Raw genomic sequence first — 21,044 nt, 5'->3', positions numbered from 1 at the left:
CATGTATTTCTCTATTTGACTGTATTTGAATTAAGTGATCCAGATTATTTGGATAAATACACATACACAAAAGTAACTTAAAGCTTCTTCTACCATCAGCTGAAAGAGAGAAATACAGTAATTCTAGATCTTAAAGCTGACACCCTCTTTGTACCTGATTTTTCTATTTCGTTTTCACTTCAACCATCTTCATTATTACAAGAGATTAATGGCTTCCTAAGTGTGAAAATTCTTAAAACAGTGAATCTGAAAAAATGTAAAAGCTAAAAAATATAAATCATATAAAAAACTAATTCTACATTTAGTATTTAACCTCGTGATGCTCAAAACAACCAACCAAGTGTGGAGATAATTTTTAGAGGCATTTGTTTTGGACAACCGGCATAAATTAAAAAGGTATTCAATGCTCTCATGCAATGGGTATGTGTCCTATCTCAGGATAATAAAAACTTTATAGACTAATGCTGCATGTTGACATGTAATTTTTTTATTTTTTTTTATATATGTATACAGAGCTTTCCAGCTTCCCATGCTCTTTTCAGTTTTAGTAATGGTCTCAAATTAATTTCAAAATTCTCTTAAAAAGCAATATAAAACTATAATATCAAAATCCACTCAAAAATCAGTATTTGACTTCTCAAATGGCAATTAGAAGTTGGAATCTGAATTACTTCATATGCAAATAAGATACATTTTATATAGGATGGTAGCTTGTAATTGATAAAGGCACTTTTAATGAACTGTTTTAAAGGATGTGGTTTTCTATTAAAAGAGGCTGCTTATTACAAGGGGTTTGCAATTATATTTCGGTGGTTGGATGCAGATCCTCCCAGCAGCTAATTCTCACAGACCTCACTTCCTAGTCCTCAGGGTAATCACCAGCCTGAGCAGCCTGCACACAGCACAAGTAGCTATCCTAGAAACTTTGTCAAGATGTCATCATGGAAATAAGACCAGACCAGGACAGAAGGGAGGCTCTTCTACCTGGCCCCTTGCACTCCACCTTCTTCCACTCCTCTGGAGGCAGCCCTCTAAACTGGATTGTGGCAAGCCTCCAATACTGTCCAGTTGCTGGGCAGCATTTGCTGCTGCAAAGCTGCTCTCCATCTCCTTTGGTAAAAAGCCGAGCAGATGGAAATTTCCTGTAGCCTGGTCTTGGCCCACGGACCACCGTTTGGACCATACTCCTCTACGAATAAGAGCAATCTATTCATTGCATCGAACTGACTGGCCCTACTGTCCTCTTTTACAACACAACCCCCTCCAATCCCTTAAGTCAGTGATAAAACACAGCGCAATGTGAGCACATTTCATCGCCTGTGCTTGGGCTAGGAACTAAGCCATGAAGGAAAATACGGCCATGTCACGCTAAGCAAAGAAACACATGAGTAACTCTGGCAAGCACCTAAGATAAGGCTCTTCCGAATGACTGAAGGTAATGTTATATTGATGTTATAATAAATTATTACCTATACGCGCAGACACAGAGTAAGCAGAAGCAGCAGTGGAAGCTGTGCAACCATCCTCTTCAGAGTGGCAGCTCTATGTTCTCTTAAAACATTGGAAGACAAGAATAGGAAGGAATCCTTTACACAATTAAAAATGTTATAAACCTTACTGTGTCCTGAAAGCTTCCAAATTTTATTTGGAATGAAAAAACCACCTCAATATATCTAACAACCATAGCTTTTCACAGGATGCAAAGGGGTTCTCACTTTCATTGGTCTTCCCTTGTCCCCCCTACTAAATTACAGCTAAAACCACGAGGGACCTCAAGGCAGAACTGTCCTGATTTCTGTTCCCTTAGCTGTGGGATGTATCTCAGTTTTTACATGGAGGCTGTTAAGACTGCTGTTGCTTTTAAAACTCCATTCAGAAAGATGAGTCAAGGTTCTGGTCATTGATGTAGCTCTTCTGGTTGTTCCAGTGACAAAACCAGCTTTTCCTGAAGAAGGGAAAACCTTTGGCAGCAGAGGATGAGATAGTCCCTTTAAGGACTATTACCTTCTTTGCATAAGGTCAAAAGATGGTCACTGTGAATGTATGATATACTTCATAAGGTCCTGAGTAAGAATTCTCCACTGTTTATCTGATAGTTGAAGAGGAAAGCCAGGAAAGGGAAAACTGCCTAAAGGTTTCTTACAGGGATTTACAAAATGCAGTGCTACCTCTTCCCATGAAAAAAAGCCTCCCTCCAAGAATCTGTCACAAGAAGAAAAGGTCCATTCTTGATTCCCACATGCAGCAAGTGCTACAGCTTCAGTAACCAAGCAGAGCTTCCCTGGAGAACCTCTCCAGGGAGAGCTCCCTTTCCCTGGAAAGGCTCCTCACTGGATCTTCCCAGCAAGCAGAGTACGTGGGGAATATTCAGAAGGTATTTGCTGCTCAAGTGCCTGATATCAGCAGAGACAGCGAAGTGATGACAGGCCCCTTCTGGATGAAAGGTTAGGGCTCTCCTCAAAGGACCCAAGCAGCCTAAAACATATTTGAACCAACCTGATAGCGTACAGGGGCAGAAGAGGAACTCTTTCTTACCCTTTTGTACCCACGCTTTTCTGCCATATAGTGCATGAGCAGAGGCAAAGGCAGGATGGGTGAATTAACTCAGAAAAAAGCTGTCCAAAAAAGCTGAGCAATCAGTCCTCAAAAAATTAATGATAAAAGACTTTGAATAAAGCCAATTTGTAATGGAATGTAAGAAGGGAAGTCCCTCAAGAGAAAAGCTGTCTACCAGCTCTGCAGCAGGTTTTGCTGCCCCATGCAGTTTACCATGGCAAGTAGCCAACTTGGCAAGGCTCGCTCTTCTCCAAGGAGCCTGGCGGGGTGCCAGCCACACTCACGGGTCTCATTTCTGCTGCCAAGCTTGAGGGGCAACCGAAGATCCTGTTTTGTGAATCTGCAGACCCGGTTATGACCGAGAATATTTGTGTTTTAAAACGTTCCCAAGCAAGTCAAGTTCCTTCTATTTATACAGCGACTGAACAGGCGAAACAGAATACTTCACCCAGCTAGAGAAAATGAGCCACAGATTGTTAATTATATGGCTATTTGCACTTTGACTGGAAGAGGAAGTAAGCTGGTTATAACTACTTTGGGCTTCACTCCTGCAACTGCATTGAAACCACATTTATGACAGCTGAAACTATGCAATTTTATATAAATGTGGGCGCTTCCTGTTTTTGAAGCAAGTCCTCGGCTGCTCGCCCTTACCTCACGGTAATGTTGCTGGAACCAGAATGCATTAAATGCGCTTAGTTTCAAAGACTGCTCTTAAGATCTTACTTAACTGTTTTAAACATGTAGATAAAATGCATGTATTGGACTACTGCTGCCAAGCATCTCTATTTCTAGGATCTAACCGTATTCCTTAGGCATTAGGAAACATGTATGTTCTCCACGTGTGTGTCCGAAACGCCCAGCTGTCACCCGGGGCATGCTCAGTCCTTGGTGACGTGGTCACGGTCACTCTCGGATGGGGAGGCAGGCACCGCGCTTTCCCCCGAGCAGGCAGGCTGCACTCCAAATTACATGCACCAGCAGATCTATCTTTTTCCACTCAATATGCAGAATTTCAAGTAATTTGTAATAGCAGCTTTGTTATTTTGATCATTATCAATTCTTCACTGTGGCAAGTGTATGTTCAATTTTATAGACAGTGAGTGTGGGGAGTTAACACAGTCCTCCTGGCATAAATCAAAGAAAATCATTATTTAACTGGATGATAATTTTTAAAATACCATTTACAAACTCTAATAAGCAGCAGTATGTTTCCTGTGCCTTTTCTCTTACTTTGCTTCTTTATGTTAATTGGATCTCACAAACCAAACTCCTGCAATGAGTACAATTACATAAATCAGCACTCTGCTTTTCCACTGACAGTCATTTTCCGAAGAGATTACAGCAGGAAGGCATCTATAGACTGATCATACTGTTCAACTGAAAAGCAAATGCATATCCAGTAATTCCTGATGATAAAATGTGGTAATTCTTACTTACAAAAAAACCCCACCTACATTTAATTTATAATGTATTCCTCCTGATTTGTTTTCTGACATACTGCTTGAGAGTTAAGTACCCCCTATAAATGCAAGATATTTACAGTCAAGATCACCAAAATCCTTAATATAGAGAAGTGTCAGCCTTTGCTTTGCACTCCAAGACCACAGCCTCTTATTTTTGACCAATAGATCGAATCCCGTATCTATGAAAACTTGCCAGCCTTGCAGTGCTAACAGAGCGAACAATTACAGACCTCTTAGTCTCAAACTGGAAGATTAACTAAAGATTCAATTTAAAAGCCCTTATGCAAAACCCTCCAACTAAAAGAAGCACTAAAGCCAAAATTTCAAATTCAATTACACCTGATTTATTGATTTCTCTTCACCTAACTTACAAAGTAAACACAGTATATGGTCCAACTCATGCACTTCTTTCAAAGCACTTCCCTTGGTCGCCCTCTTCCTGCCTCAACTCAAGGCACGGTTTCAAAGTGGCAGACAAGCCAATTTGCAGCTAGAAGAGGCTGGTCCTGCTGTCCCTCTTCCAGGACATCTTCAGCGCTGACGTTTGTCCAACTCTGGAGTTAGCAAGTTCAAAGAGCTGAAGAGCCAGCCAAGTAACCCAACCAAAAATGTGGTTAGCTGCTCACTGGTTTGGCTCCCTGAGCCGACTCACCCCAGGGTTGTGGTGGCAGGGACGCTGCCACGAAGGAGACGGGGTAACGCCTCAGCAGGGAGGCTGCAAGCCACGCTTCTAGAAGCCGTTAGACCAAGGTTAGCTGCAACGCCGCTGCATTTTCATGGTTGGACTAGATAATCTGAAAGGTCCCTTGCAACCTAGGGAATTCTATGATTCTGTGATTTGTGACGTCTCCACAAAAACTGGCCCCATGTTCAGCCTCTATCCTCCAAACAAGGGAGGACACAGAAAAACCCAATTTAAGGGGTGCAGTCTAAAGCTTCCCAATTACCTCACTGGGCTACAGACTCAAAGTCTCGACTCCTCTTTTGACTTTTTTTTTTTGACTGAAGCCTACTGTTTCTGACATAGAAGCACTCAAGTCCAGATCTTTGCCCCAAAATCCCACACTTATCCCCAAAAATAACGTGAGCGTTTCTAATAACGCGGATGTGGGGGGAAAGACTTAATAAAGGCAACCCAGATTAGCTAAAAGATACATCATAGTGGAACAATTCTGCTGTTAAAGATCATGCAGATGTTACGGTGGAGGCAAAGCAAGCCTTTCTTTAGCTACAGCACAGCTGCTGCATACAACTTCAAAAAGACTTGGCACAGGACTTCAGCCACAAAACTTCCCCTTCGTTTCATGCACGTCATCTGAAACTTCAGCGAGCTGCACCAAGGACAAAACTGACACAAGGGTTGTCTGGAACATCTTATGAACAGTGGGGAAGCTCCTTGTGCTGCCGATGCTCACATGCACCTTCACAAAACTCAACTATACACCTCCATTTCTCCTCAACCCAGCAATCCCTCAAAAGCAACGATATCCCACACTGGTGTCCCTCAAATTTGTACTTGCATTATCTGCTTTAAAGACAACTGAATTACCACCTAATGAATATACATCAAAGCTTCAAAAATAGCCATAATAAAAAGTGAAGGAAATTATCAGTTAAAGTAACATTAGAAAGTATTACCAACTTCCGTTCGCATCCTTCATTACCTATACACTGAGCTGCTCTGAACAGTGAGACACCCTGACCACAAAGCTGAAAATGCCATAGCTTACAGTCACATTGAATGTCCATGCTTAATGTCGGTCTTGTATTTTCCACATAGTAGACGCACTACAAGGAAAATATATATTCACTGTCTAAAGTCACAGTTCAGCTTTTCCCTTTAAATGTGTTCAAGTGTTATAACTAGTTACATGCGGTACACAAGAAGAACATGCACTGATTTTATACATTTAACAGTAAAGCACACAGAACTTAATTTTATCTGCATACTAACATTACACTTACTTCTGATTTCCTCTCAGTGATTACACTGATAGGACATGTACCCGAGAAACCTAAACTACTTTAACATACATGTATGTGTATGAGATTAAATTAGAGCATTCCTGACGCATGGGAACAGACGCTTAGAAACTGCTTTTAATTTCTCCCTTTTTCTTCTTTTATTAATTCACATGACATCAGCTCATTGACTCTTATGACATTCTTAGCTTCTACAATGTGAAGCCATAAACTGATTTGTCACCTACAATATTCTTCCCACAACTGTGAAGTTACAAAGAATAATTAGTTCAAATGAGAAAACCGCAGTAGGAGCAACTAAAATTACGTTAACATTCAAACTTTGTAAGTAAAACAGCATAGAAAAAAACTGCAGAAACAAAGAAATATAAACAGAAATGCACTGAAAGAGGTTTTTTTAAAAACTTCCTCAATTACTTCATTATTAAGAACTTGATAAAAAGCTGGAAACCCACGACTTTAGAGAATATTAGTAATGTTGATTAAAAACAGTGAAGAGAGCTCATTAAAGCAAAGGTAAGGCATGAAATACTAGAAATATTAACCACAGTATTACTGTATTCATGAAAACATAACACTTCAAAATGACCTACTTTAATAATAGTACAAAAATGAAAGAATATGGGCACTAACCCCCCGACTCTACTGGTTTTATAAAACACCATCTACTTCTCAGAATTAGTAACAGACTCATGAAACTGAACCAATTTGTTCAACAGATGTTTCAGTTAACCCAAAGGAATTTTACTTTTCTATTGTAGAAATAGAGCACGCGGAACAAAATTCCACTATTCTTAGCAGCTTTCAAAATATATTAGCTCAAAATTAGCTTTCATTTCCATTCTTTCTTTCTTTCACATAACAGAAAACATTTTCCATACCGGATTAGACGTGCCACCGAAATAAAGTAGGCACATTGATAAAACAAGTCGCCCTCCCCCGCCCCGTTTTATGGGACACGCAGGAACGGCAGAGTTTTTATTTTTCTTGGCGTTCCTCTCTCCACATTAGCCGATAATCTTCCCCCGTGTAGCTCTGCCAGCGCGCTGCCCCGCGGGCCCACAACACCCCTGCTGTTCCCATCCCCGGCTTTTTCTCCAGCAGGCTCCGCGAACCGGGCGATCCTTTCGTAAACGTGTGCTATTGCATCAGTCTAATTGCAACATAATTTTCAATGCTCTAGGTAAAGCAAATAATTTCATTTTTTAACCTCTGCTTATAAAAATGCAGATTGGTTTTCTCCCCCCTCCCCTCCCCCCCCCCCGCCTTTTTTTGTTTATACGTTTAAAGATTTAAAGAATGACTTGCACTGCACAACAGTAGTCAAACAAAAATACCTCAGGTTTTCTTAGAAAGCAGCACTTAAAAACATTGCTTGGCGCCTAAAGCATTACTGCAGCCTTTCACAGAGCCATATGTAGCAGATCCCCCATGAGCAGGCTGGAAGGGGAACGTGCATTCTTACTCTGTGTATTTAATATAGTATTTAGCCATTACCAAAGCCTCATAGCTTTTACTGTGTCCGTCTCTCCTGCAATAGAGAGCAACAGCTTATCTGGCAAACACACTCACTACGTTTCTAGGCACCAAAGACAAGCTCTTGGTTAATTCATAAAATCTGATCTAATGTTAGATATTTTGCATTCAGGTTAGCTAAGTTAAAACAATATTTAGCTTAACCATGCCTTGTCCAAAAAATTCTCTGTTATCTACTGATTACAACAGCATTGTAGCTAGCTGTGGACATCACACTGGGAAAATACAAATCCTGAGCCTGAAGAAATGCAGATGAAATTCTGACCACAAGCCGTTCTGATAGTGGGCATTACAAACACTGTCTGCTTTGCATCTGACACAATAACCAGGCACAAGAGGCATGTGCCTGCGATGAACGACGAATTTACGTGTCATTTTGGTTTTATATACGTACATTATCTGAGTTGACAGCATTAAAAATGCCGTGCTTCTTGCACCCCAAATCATATTATGTGATACAAACTTCAACACTAAAACCAACCTGCAGAGGCAAGCACCGAGGAGGAAATGTCAGAAGTAAGTTTTAGAGAAACTTAAATTTTGCCTTTGTTTTCTTCCGTGGCATGGTATACACCACAGTTATGTCATACCATTTCCACAGCACCTCTGCTTCATTCAGCGTACAGAATTACCACTAATCAAACAGTAATCTTTTGCTCTTGGTATTTGGCGTATGGTCCAATACCCTATTTACTGCATGCTACTCAAATTTTTTTTGGAAGATGGAACAAGTAATTTCTTTGTGAATTCAACGGTGCAGCTGAGTGCTTCATCAACATAATGGTTAGTCCTACTGTTACTCTTTTACTGCTACCTTAGAATAACTGTGTTATTCCTAACTTCCTAACTAAAGCAGTGACAGCTTTAAGGTCAAAATGATTCTCCAGTTCTGAAGACAACTTTGTCTCCAGCTTGGCATAACTCAGACCTAATTTCTTCACAGCACTTAGCATTACATTGTGCTTTATATAGCACTTTCAAACCTCAGCCCCCACTGCCTCACTAGCAGTTATCAGTGCTCAGCGCTTTTCCAAATCAGATCCAAAGATCTCAAGTCATCCACAAGACAGCAAGACACGGACAGTTAGCAGAGACGTGAGAAAAGCCAGGATCCAGCAACTTACCTAGCATCACCGAGGAAGTCTGCAGCACAGCCAGGAAGAAAGTCCTGTTCCCCAGGGCAGCATGCAGCTGCGCAGAGCATCCGAATGGCCTCTGCCTCCCTCGCCCGCCACGTACGTCCCGACTTCTGCTGGAAGTGAGGCAGGGGTACTACACAGAACAGCCTTCTCCACCACATCAACCAGATTCATTCCCGGAGCAGGTCCATCCTGTGCACGGAATGAAGCAGGGGACCTATAGAAAAAAAAACAGCACATCAGCGCACAGTTAAATACCGTTAAATTTTAAGGCTTCCTCGCAAGAGGTCAAATTAAAGAGTTTTGCAAAGACAAGCTCAGTTTTGACGTTCCTTGACTTGGACACTGCCGCACTGCAAAAATGTTTGCATTCATCGCTTCTAGAAAAAAGTAATTGAGACATCAGACCTTGTACGTGGGGTCACACTGACACCTACAAAAAGCAGCAGTGGGGTTGAAATCTTTAGATATGCGGTGCAGCTCTGGTGGCAAAGGAGTAAACTGGTTGCAATCACAAACCAATTCTCTGCATGGGGACTAGCCATAGGCGATGGTTAAAAACATATTCTCAAGGAGCTTCTATTGAAATCAAAGAGTGTTTATTTATATTCAAAGATCTTTATACAGAAGGACCTTCCCGAACAAACTCCTCTGCCTGTTTTCCTCAAGCCATATCCTCCGGCCCATGTCGATTCAAGCCCTAGTCCTTCTTCATTCCTACCTTCAGCGCCCTTGCCAAGCCCCTCCTCACCCCAGCTCCCCAAGGCTTTCCATCTCTCCTGGCTCAGTCACTTCCAGGCTTGGCTGGCAGTGCCACCTTGACTCCCCCTCCTTCATTCCCCAACATATTGTTGTATGAACTCTCACTCTCACCTCGGGTCTGCCTCCCCTGTTCACAGTCCACAGTATTTTGGGTCCGGGACCACACCAGAGCCGCGTGCTTGCCAGTGCCCCACGGGTCCGCTTCTGGCTCTCAGCATTGGGGTACAAGGCATCGGTTTCATCCCCCACCTCAGTCTCCCCCTCCCCACCCAGGCCATGCAGCTCTCACACGCTTCAAGGCGGCATGCGAGAACTGTGATTTCTTTAAAAGGTTACAGTTTGGTTAGATCTGAGATTTTCGCAGTGCTGACAGAGGCAAAGCCGTGACTCATAAGCTGCTTTTCTTCCCCTGTGCCTATCACCAGCGCTTCCCGCACTGCCATCTAACTCCTGTCTCTGCTTCAAGGGGAGGGACACAGAGTATTTCCAGAAAAGGTTCTTTATTTAAAGAAAGAAAAAATCTACAATGAGAATTAACTTTTTCCACACGTTCTTATAGACAGCTAAATAATTTTGGCAGGAAAAAAATAAAATAGATTAAGCTAGAGGCAATTGCCTGGCCCCAAAGGCTAATGTTTGACAAAGTTATAAAAAACTCCAACCAGCATCTCACACTGGGAAGCACCAGGCAGCCTTCCTTACTGCAATTCCTGGCACTCCCTTTTTGGCCCTTAATAGCCTCAGTTGTTCAGCTCGCTGCAACGAGACCTGTGTAAATGTTAACACCTGAGACCAGGGGTCAAACTGAGGAGTGGTGGCTGTGGGTGGACAGTGCCGGCGTGAGGGCGATGCAAGCTGCCTTTGTCGTCACCTCCAGTTTTGTTGCACGTCTACAAGCGCCGTTCGAACAGCATCAGCAGACAACAGCACACAGTCCAGCCAGGGCTTCTTCAGATGCCACCGTTTTCATCCTAGAGGTACCAATGCTTGCTTGAAAAGCTACAGCTGCTCACAAAATACTTCTAGGCCACTGAAGTAAAATGGGTTAGCTTCATTCCCGATGAAGGTCACACACAGCTTGCAGAGATAATTTAAGCAAATCCATTTTACTTCACATTTGCACTAAATTAGAAGCAGTCCTATATCAGTTACAAAGAGGAAGGGTAACTTCGTACCATATTATTGCTGGTGATCATCTGCCCCTGCCTGGAGGGGAAATAACTTTCTTGCATGAAACTCTGGGAAACTTTTTCTTTCCTTTTCTCTATTTAGGAGTTATTTATCTCAGCATGAAAAACAAATGCAGCACACTCTCATGTAATATACAGAAAGAGGAAAACCTCTCAAAACAGACAACACATTCTTTTAGAGCAAAATCCAATTTACAGATTTTTTTAACTGAGCTCGTAATAAGAAACAAGACAACAATTTCTCGATGGCTCTTGTAAACACTTCTGTACAAACATGGTCCAGAAGAGCAGATCAAGAAGAGAAAAACAGTGCGTCACATGCTCACGGATTGATGCAAATTATAGTATGGATTAAGTGCACTATGACACTTACTTTTCAATATGAAATAATTATTTCCAAGGAATGACTAACTATTCCTGTGAAATCATATTTAATGTGAAGACTTCTGATGTACCTCATTTTTAAAAAGCACTTATTAACAATGGCAAAAAAAAGTATGTGACCCACATGCACACTCCTAGAGCATCCATGTTTATTCTTATGAAAATAAACTGAGAAGCTTCAACATCAGTGTGTAAAACATAATGAAGCATTAAAAGCACATTTCCATTTCCAAAAAAGACTAATAAATAATTTTATTATATCTTGAATTCAATTTAAGTAATGAAACTGGCTATCGAGCATCTATAATAGCTAGATATATTTTTTTAAGGCCAGAATAATTATCTGATCGGTAGTTACAGTTAAGATGAAAATATAATTAGGTTGAATGAAACTTCAGTACTTCAATGTACAACCATGGAAACTACATGAAACCTCTTCCTTAAAAAAGAGAGCAGAATTTCATGCGCTATTTCATTTGGCAGATTATAACATATTTGCTGTCAGCAAAGGACTTTTTTCAATGAAGATGAAGGAAAAGAAAGTATTTCCATTCATGCAGCATTGCCCACCTGATTGCAAGTATCAGGCACTGGTAGTTGTCTCTCAACTGTAAGCAACTGTAATAGATTTTGTTGCTAAAAACTCATCTGAAATCCAGCAGACGTCCAAAAACACTATCTGTTTGTCTAACATAAACTAACCTAATTATTTTGTCATCGAAATCAATATTTATGGGCTAAAACACTACATCAAGTAGGAAAGCTTCAATGTAAAACAACTCATGAAATACAGATCATAGAAATGCTTGAAAAGGCTCTAGGACTGAATGTGTTTATGTAAGATTTGTGAATATATAAACACTCGGTTATATACATCAAGAAAAAGGTGAGACTCAGTGCAGTGAACTAATCATCAAAAAGACTGATCTTCCTTACGACAAGTGTATTCTTACAAGGACTTAAGCCAGCTGGCTGAAGTGTATTGAACATCTTACCCAACAGCAAAGATTCATCCAAGACCATTCATTCATTGTAAGGTAAGATTCCCCTTTTCTTAAGAAGTTTCCAGCATTTTTGAAGTACAAGTTATTCCCTGAAAACCTTCAGCAGCTTTTTGTTACTAATACAGTTATCACAAAAGCCACACTACAATGCAAACAGCGCATTTGCTATGATCAATGTATACTGGCATCATTTGATGAGGAATTCATCTCTGTATAGTAAAATTAATTCTGTTATTACGTTAGTTTAGGGAAGTTTTTCTTTAAATCGTCATAAGGAACATAACTTCCTACAATACTACAACTCTCAGTCATCAAAAATCTCAAAATCATGCCTCCCTTTTTAAATCTAAGAAATATCTCAAAGAATTGTAATATCCTATATAACTGACTGCTGCTACACTAGCATCAGCACAAAAACTATTTCATGCATCGATCAACATGTATAGTGTAATTTACTCTTTTATTTCAGCCTGTTCAAATAACATGACACAATGGCTCAGTATACGACATTATGGTTCTTATGCAAATAAACAGACTCCCACATTGAGGTTACTGCTCCACAATACATTGCACACAGCTGCTCACGGCTTGTCTTCACACTGAAAAGCAGTTTAAAATGGAATAGCAACCTCACACCTGTATTCCATTGATTTTTATTGACTTAGGGCATATTATTAAAAAAATATAATAATAATTAAAAGAAATCTGAGTTACCAAGACAGACAACAGTGCCTAAAACCTCCCACTGATGTGGCACAGCGTGCTTAATTTTGTGGTTCATCATCATATGAAAAGAAGCCCGTGTCTTGGAAGCCAAGTCTGACACAAGAAGCACCCACAGCATCCCATCCTCTACTGCTAACCCCATCCCCAGCGCCATCACAAGTTCAAGGGAATTTAGCGTCAGTTGAATATTTTAAAGGTTGAATGCCTCTTCTGTTCTTTATCAAGCATCTAGGGAAACACTGGGCGAGTCAAAGTATTGTAGTTTTATGGACATCAGCTCATGGCCCCCATTGACTTTCTTAGGATCTGCGGCAATTTCCAGCACCTCACGCACTCTTCTAACTGACTAAAAGTGTTAGTCGGTCATTTCATAAGCACTTATTTTCTACCAGTATTTAGGCTCATCTCATTTCATGTACTCTACAAGAGAATTTGTTTTTCTTAGTCTATGAATGACACTGCCAAAAATAGCTACAGAGCAAATAGTAAAGGGTATATAGTAGCATGTCATGCATATGGTATCAACTAAAATAAACCTACTTACAGTCTATTATGTCCTCAAAATAATGCACTCTCAGAGAGTTATAAAAGCAAAACTGGGTAACTGCACAGATAGAAGGGTAATCTTGCATAGAAAGCTAACAGAAGGTGCTTAGATTAAATGCAAATACACCTGTAGTATTCTCTGGCCACCGAACTGGCTCTTAGATCATATCTCAGAGTGAAGATGACTCCTGGCACACATTTGGCAGTACTGTACCAAAGCAAACCCTTTAAAATTACCCCCCTCTTATTATCATGGCTTAGAACAAGAATACACCGTGACCATTTATTTTTGTGAGCAAAACCCTCTTTTTGCTACAGGGTTTTATGACTGCTTTTAAACTAGGCTTTAGTTTTTACCTAGGTAACTTTCAGAAATTCAAAAATACATGATAAAATTCCTACATTTGTCAAAGACACAAGAAAGTTCCCCATAGAGCAGAGAATAAAAAAAGAGAACTAAGAAATTTTATTGCTCCTGAACATACAAAAATGCATGTCATGCACAGGTTCCTTAATGAAACAATGATCATTAAACTCTATTATACTCTTTGTGCCTAATTGGTCAGATTCTTTGAAGAAAATGTTCTTTTTTACACCATCTTGCTATTCCAGTAGTGTGCTTAGCTCCCGAAATGGTAGGTTTTGAGCCTGAAACCCACGATGAGAAGGAGCAGAGAATATTTTCTAACAGATATGCTGTGAGTAAACGTGGTTTTAGTGCCTCAAAGCTTGACAGCTCTGATCTAATATGCTGATTTCTCCTCTACCCCCTGGGCTACATTTGTAAAACCTAATAATCTCCTTTTCGAGATCTCTTATTTGAACCCACAAATCCTTCCTCTCATGGAACTACCCCAAACACCATCACGTTATTCCGGACAGAAATGTTCAAAGTGTGCTGTTACACCAGGGTGCTGAGACAATGTAGCAGCTAACTGCTATTAAAAAGTTCTTGTGTTCCTGTCCCTTTCCTTGTATTCATCCTATTCTTTAGTAAACCTGTTCAACTCACTAATCTCGCATAAAACTGGTCACTTTTTTTTGTAGATTAGCAAACTGAATCAGTTCATCAAGGGCTGAGAGAAGTTTTACAGCCAGCAAGACAGGGGAAAAATATGACAATCTGGCGTAGACTGAGGAGAAGACGATGGGGAAAAGGAAAAGGACTTTCATTTCCAGAAGTCACCAGTTTTTTTGCCCCTACCAGATCAGCTCAATTTATCCTGCCATACCAAACCTTCTCAATCACCTGTTGATCCTTCTCCACTTTGCATAGATAGATTAACACTTGCTAGCCCAAAGACTAAGAAATCAGGCATGTTTGCTCTCGCATGAGTGCATTTGTCTAAGCCAGACAACCCCTCTGAACCACGTACCTCTGCCTCTACAGCCCGATGACTATCGCCATCTCCTGTCTCTGTCCTACTGAGGGTGAAGAATCTCTGAATAGCCCAAACAGCAGTTTCCAGACTGTAATCCATGGTTGATAGCCATGGTAAGTGTTCTATAGCTACTTTGGTAGACCTGTATCATACACCGTAATTACAAATCCCTAAATTTCACAGGGTTATAGCAGTAGACAGGGAGGAAATTTAGTAACGGGGGCAGGGGGACAACACCCTCAAAAACTTAGGGAAGCACCTAGTGATAAAGATTGCCTGGCCTTAGTCCTTCTGCAAGAACCGAAGAAAGGCCCCAGTACAGTCAGCGGCCAGTGCAAGCCCCATTCTTAAATCTATGGTCTCAGTGGTACTTCTCCCATCTTCAGCCAGTGTGGCTGGACACCATGAACACCACACACTTAACACACTTCAAACTGGACAGTGCAGCATTTATGGAAGTTTTTCTAAGTCCTTCAGCAAAGAGGAAAAAACCAACAAGAATAACTTCCTCAGAAAGGAGAGGAAGAGATAAGGAGATTTACAAGTTTAGAAAAAGAACTAAACTACTTTAATGAAAATAATAAGAAGTAGGAAAATAGTAAATAATAATAGAATAATAAAAATTAAAGAAAAAAAAGTATACAATATATACAAAACCATATCCAGCTCCCAGAATGATGATTGTGTCACCAGCAGACACAGGGAAAGTCCCTGGAGTCAGCGACGGACAAGAGCTGAATTCCGGAACTAGAGTCAGGAATGCTCAGATCGGGATCAAAGGCAGACGAACAGACAGGGTCCTCCTCAGACGTTGGCCATTGAAGAAAAAATGAGCCAGAGCCTCCTTTGCCCCTTTGATGCCTCAGCTTTTATACTGAGCGTGATGCATATGGGATGGAATACCCTGTTGGTCAGTTTTGGGTCACCTGTCCTGTCTGCTCCTCCCTGCAGGTGGGACCCCTCCACGCTTCTCTGCTTCTGACCCTCTAATGGGGCAAGCAGCGAAGTTACCTGACCTTGGTTGTTATAGCAATAAGTATAAGCAAGAGCCTCTGTGCGTACCATTCCTTGGTATAATCAGGTCTTATCACTCTGAGAGTGAACAGTTTCTGAACGATATACTGTTAATTTCAGACTTTAGTCAGTTAGAAGAGGCCCAGCTAAAAAGTAAAATTACAAATCAGAAAATTGGTTCTGTTTTACCTCAAACCAGGACAGCAGTACTTAAAGGGGGCCTACAGTAAAGATGGGGAGGGACTCTTTATCAGGGAGTGCAGTGATGGGATGAGGGGTAACCGTTTTAAACTGAAAGAAGGTAGGTTTAAATTAGATATTAGGAAGAAATCCTTTACTGTAAAGGGTGGTGAGGCACTAGAACAGGTTGCCTGGAGAAGTTGTGGATGCCCCCTCCCTGGAAGTGTTCAAGACCAGGTTGGATGGGTCTTTGAGCAACCTGGTCTAGTGGGAAGTGTCCATGGCCACGGCAAGGGGGTTGGAACTAGATGATCTTTAAGGTCCCTTCCAACCCAAACCATTCTATTATTCTATGATTCTATGATTATATATTAATCCCATGAATTTCTGAGTCAAAAAGAACATACAGAATTTATATGCAAGTTTAAAATGAGATAAATCTACTAAATTTACTAAAAAATCAGGTAGCACATACTATGCATATACATTTATACAGATATACATATATATATATATGAAACTATAAAATGTATATAATATATATAATTTCTAATGCTGGCTAAAAAAAACTGCCCTAAAAATGCTACTCAGTTCTTCTAAAAATCAAGAGAGCTCCAATTTTATGACGAAATTTGATGACTCATTTTCTTCTTTGGTTCCAGGATCCCTCTGCAGACACCCCCAAAAATGAGGAAACTGCTTTTGTTCCTGCTGAACACAAATGGAATAAGTTGCATCCCTCACAAGAGAGAAAATATTTTAATTGTTTCAAGTGTTCCTGAAGTGGAAGTCAAAGCAAACGGAAAAGCTGCCGTATCTATAGCTCAGTGCAACTGCAGTCCACAGCTTTCACCAAGTTAAAGTAATTAATGCTCTCATGCAAGGAAGGGTGCAAAGAAACTCTGACTACATGTAAGTTAAAAGAGGTAAAGAGAGCTTCACACTTTGCTATGACTGTCAGTCACGCTCATTGCACCTCTTCGGAGCGCCCTGAACACCCCCATGCCACATTTCCATCCTCCTCTATTTCACAGACTACTGACCGACCACATCCGCTCCTTGAGTCAGATGAGCACTACTCCTCCCTTCGGCCACTTTTTGGGAAGCCTTATATACCTTTTATACATTTGCTACCTGACTGGTTTCTAACCAGGCAGGCCAGTTTTACTGCTGTCTTAATGACTGCAAATGAGACAACTGAATTTTCCAGTTTTCTGAGTAGCCACTCCACCAGGGGATGCGTGGAAACACCTGGCCACAGCCCTGCAGACTCCTAGCTCTTGCACCGCATCTGTGCCGTATCCTTGGCATGGCTGGTACCATTGCATATGCGCAGGGCATCTCAGCCTGCAAACCAAACATCTTTAGATGCATTTCTTTTTTTTAAAATAACCAGCCAGCTGGCATGCCTAACCCTCTATTTTTCTCCTCTCACGTGTCAGCAGGACAGTTAGTCTCCTATTCCTATCAATAGCCTGCAAAAGGTTTTGTAAATCATTCTTTGGTAATACCAGGGCTTCCCACCTCACATTTCTTCTACCTTCTCTTTCACCCCACTTCCCATGCACCCCAAATCCTCATTCCCATTTATCTTCCTTCTTTTCAGGAGGTAGGTCTTTCAGAATGCCAACTTTTTGACCTGCACTCCTGCACTAGGAGGATGGGCAGAGAGGGAGCTGGGGATATTACGCTGGAAGGTGTTAACGGCCACCATCAAATGGTTCTTTGATCTCCAGACAATTACAGAGCTGGGCCTGCTAACCAGATGCAAGGGGCTCCCTCTTTCCCCGGTTTCTTCCTTCTGCATCCCAGACGGACAGAAATGCCATCGACTTGAGTGCAAGGCCCTATAAACCAATTATAGGTTTATTTTTAATTTAAAAAGAAGAAAAGGACTATTTTGCTTTCATAGGAGGAGATGTCAGAAAGAGTTTGCAAACCAACGGTTTAACTCTGAAAGAGACTCTTGTAACAACTCCTGTCTGCTTAAGAGCTGTCTGAAAATGTGCAAGTTGATTGCTGAAGTTTAACAAAACTTAAAACACTTAAAGTCCTCAAAAGTTCTTACCACAATCATACAGAAAAAAGATTTTTTTAAAAAAAGCTTTAAATACTAGACAAAAAGCATATGAGATTGTTTTAGTGCCTTCTACTAATTAGTACTGCTTTTATTATACAGGGCAAGAAAATGACAATTTTTTTTCCCTAAACTGGCAGTGAACAGCCAATTCAGTAAGCTGCGTTTTTGTTCTCTGTGACAGGGCAGTGGAAAAATCTCTTTCATTTATTAGGTCTACAGAGACCAAAACTGGCCGGGTGTCAAACCTGCTTTGTAAAAGCCCAGATCCATTCAGCCATGTGTAGATTCCATAATTCTTTACAACCTGTTATCAGTATCAACTTCACAAAAGACAAGCCTTTGGTGTCTTCCAACTAGTGTTACTGCAACCCTTTATAAAAGGGAGCTAAAACCTGAACTGACAGTGCAAACCAGAAAGAAAAAAAAACAAACCTAATGGCAGTGCCAAATTAAATTCTTATTAAAATCTAAGATCTCATTTATGTTTTTTGCTAGACGACCTTTGCATAAAGATGTAAAACGAGATCTCCTACAACGGTGGATAAGCAAGCTGGATAACTATTTAAATGTTAGTAACTCTGATTGCTCCAAGCCCCACTGCGTGCACCTATGCTACTTAAAATGCCAGTTTCGTCACCTCACTGGTGATTGCAGGGTAGCCAGAACTTGTCATGGGGACAGACTGGGCAAGGCCTTGAGCTGAAGGGGTGCTGATGCCAACCTGAGATAAAGAAATGAACTTTTCTTTAGAAGGATGGGCCTTTCAGGAAAGAAGAAAACTAGCAGGGTAACTGACTTGCTTTTAGCTACAACAAGGATAGACTCCTAGATGGCTTCAATGAATGATTAAAATGTGCTGCCTTATTAAAAAGGTATTTCTCACATCGAACCAGGTGCACACTATATTACATCCAGGGAAAAACATAAAACTTCCAATTTTCAGTAAACACACCCAGCATCACATTCTTACATCTTCTATAACAGAAACTTATATTTTCTATACCAGAAGTTTATGAATAACAGCAGCCACAACACTTTTTAATCTCAGACTTTAAAACTGAAACAACTAATTAATCATTTCATTCAACTGAAGCATTCTTGCTATGCTAAGACTGCTCTGTCTCTGTCTCTAGTGACAGCATTTGGTGGAATTGTCCCATTTTTTTGTAATTGATTCTATTGCATTCTTCAAGATAAAAAGAACTGCAAACTAACTCACAAATTATTAAGTACTGTAAATAATTATTTTACCATTAAAACACGTAATTCTTGAGAAACATTCGGTACGCTTCACATAAGCTAGAAGTCTATTGCCCTCATTCAGTCCTAGGTTTGCAATGCCACAAACTTGCATCTGACGCAAACATGAGCATTAGCAGTCTTAACACCCATCCGTGCAAGTTACATATATTTATCAATACAGATAAACATGCCAACACGCATGTGATTTTCTTCAAAGTTTAATAAAAGCTGCAGGGTCTTTAGGTCTCTACTTTCGCATGTGTGAGATTTATCACCACCACATAAACAGTCCTCTTTAATACTCCTCACTACGCAGTCTTGCAGATCACAGGAGCGCAGAGACTCTGAGCTGAGTTTTATTTGCACAAGAGCGCAGGGAATGTTCCACAGCAGCATTTCTCATATGGAGAAGGAGCGAATCTCTACTCCTCGCACACAGATTTGCCACAATTCAAACTTCAGCCATAACGCTTGAGGGTAAGGAGTAAAAATTTTAGAAGTAAACAAACCCCGCGTTCATGCGTACAACGTAGAAACTATTTAGCACCGTTTTAGGAATACAATGACAAATATGGCTCATCTACTTTTTAGAAATCTGCTGCAAAACATTACAACTCTCCTAATTTTTGTCCCTGGCTTGAAGCAAAACAGCTTTGTGTTGCCTCTAAAAATAGGGAGGGAGTAGTGGGGGATGGGAAGGGGAAAGAATAAGAGGATAAGTGGGAGTGAGAACTGATACACCATACTGGCATTAATTTATAAAAAGACCAGTGAATCGTATTCTTAGACTATGGCTTTCCTAACAAAGTCAGGCACATTCTCAATTATCAAATAAAAAAGGTCATCCTGTACTTTTTATTTTGTACATGCACATGCAAAGGAAAAAAGGAAAAGTTTTGTTTCATCTGTTACCAAAACCATCATTCTGCAGTCAACACCTTTAATGAAATACAGGCCAAAGGATTAGTCAGAGCAGATTCATGGAAAAACAAAGGAAATCTGTATACAAATACAAGGCCATCACAGTAACTAAACCCAAGAATGAATCCTGCTTGAGTGCCTCCAAATACTGTCCTACAAGGCTCCCTGCAACGGCTTCCACTCACCCAGCTCCACTGCAATTCCCAGCAACTTTAGTAGCCACTGCCCTGAAGAAGACAAATGGTACTAAGATCGTCATTAAAGCACTAACTTAAGTATTCTAAATATCAAATACATCAGAAATAGCGTCCACATGTCTTAAAAGTCTTAAGAAGATTCTGCTCATTTTTTTTAGGGAAGGAGCAGACCTGGCAGGGAAGGCTATAGGGGAAGCTATAGGGGAGGCTACTGGGCTGTAGGGAAGGCTGCTGCAGAGCCATCGCCCAGCTGGGAAGACAAATTATTTGAAAGCTGTGGTGTTACAAACAAGCAAAGAAAGTCAAGTGATCATGCTTGTCGCAGGAAAACCCGGCTGTTGCGATGAGCCAGGGGCTGGTTGACGGGTGGGCAACAAGGCAGCATCGCTGGCCTTACAGAGGCGGAAGCAGCAACTTAAGCCTTCCCATGGCTTAACGTTTGGCCAATCTCAGATGGGGCTTTGCGTGAGTAAATATGACTCTAAAGTTTTCTCAGAGGGTTATTTTTAAATACCTGACCATATGAGCTTCCTTGGAATAGGAAAAAAGGGGAGGCAAAACTAAACAGTCATTACATATATGTTTAAATATAACATTAAAAAAACCACAAGATATTTAAACTGACTAGAAATGTTCACTTTCATTTTAATTTTAAAGTTGGCAATGGACCTGGACCAAAAAAAGGTTATATTCTGACCGAGATGAAGCCGCGTGGAGTTTCTAAAACCAGTCTTTA

General features: G+C 40.7%; 1 protein-coding gene across 5 annotated transcripts in view; it reads right to left on the bottom strand.

The window, feature by feature from the left end:
• NCOA2 (nuclear receptor coactivator 2) overlaps positions 1 to 21,044 on the bottom strand; it is a 196,357-nt gene that overhangs the window by 116,685 nt on the left and 58,628 nt on the right. For all 5 annotated transcript variants that reach the window (XM_054193663.1, XM_054193660.1, XM_054193659.1 and 2 more), the window contains one exon: positions 8,666 to 8,897. The gene's annotated coding sequence lies outside the window, so the exon portion shown is untranslated. The remainder of the gene's footprint in view (positions 1 to 8,665; positions 8,898 to 21,044) is intronic.

This window comes from Rissa tridactyla, chromosome 2 (genome assembly GCF_028500815.1).
Source record: "Rissa tridactyla isolate bRisTri1 chromosome 2, bRisTri1.patW.cur.20221130, whole genome shotgun sequence".
NCBI classification, from domain to species: Eukaryota; Metazoa; Chordata; class Aves; order Charadriiformes; family Laridae; genus Rissa; species Rissa tridactyla.
Note: the sequence above shows the minus strand (reverse complement) of the source record. Positions and strands in the feature narration are given on the sequence as shown.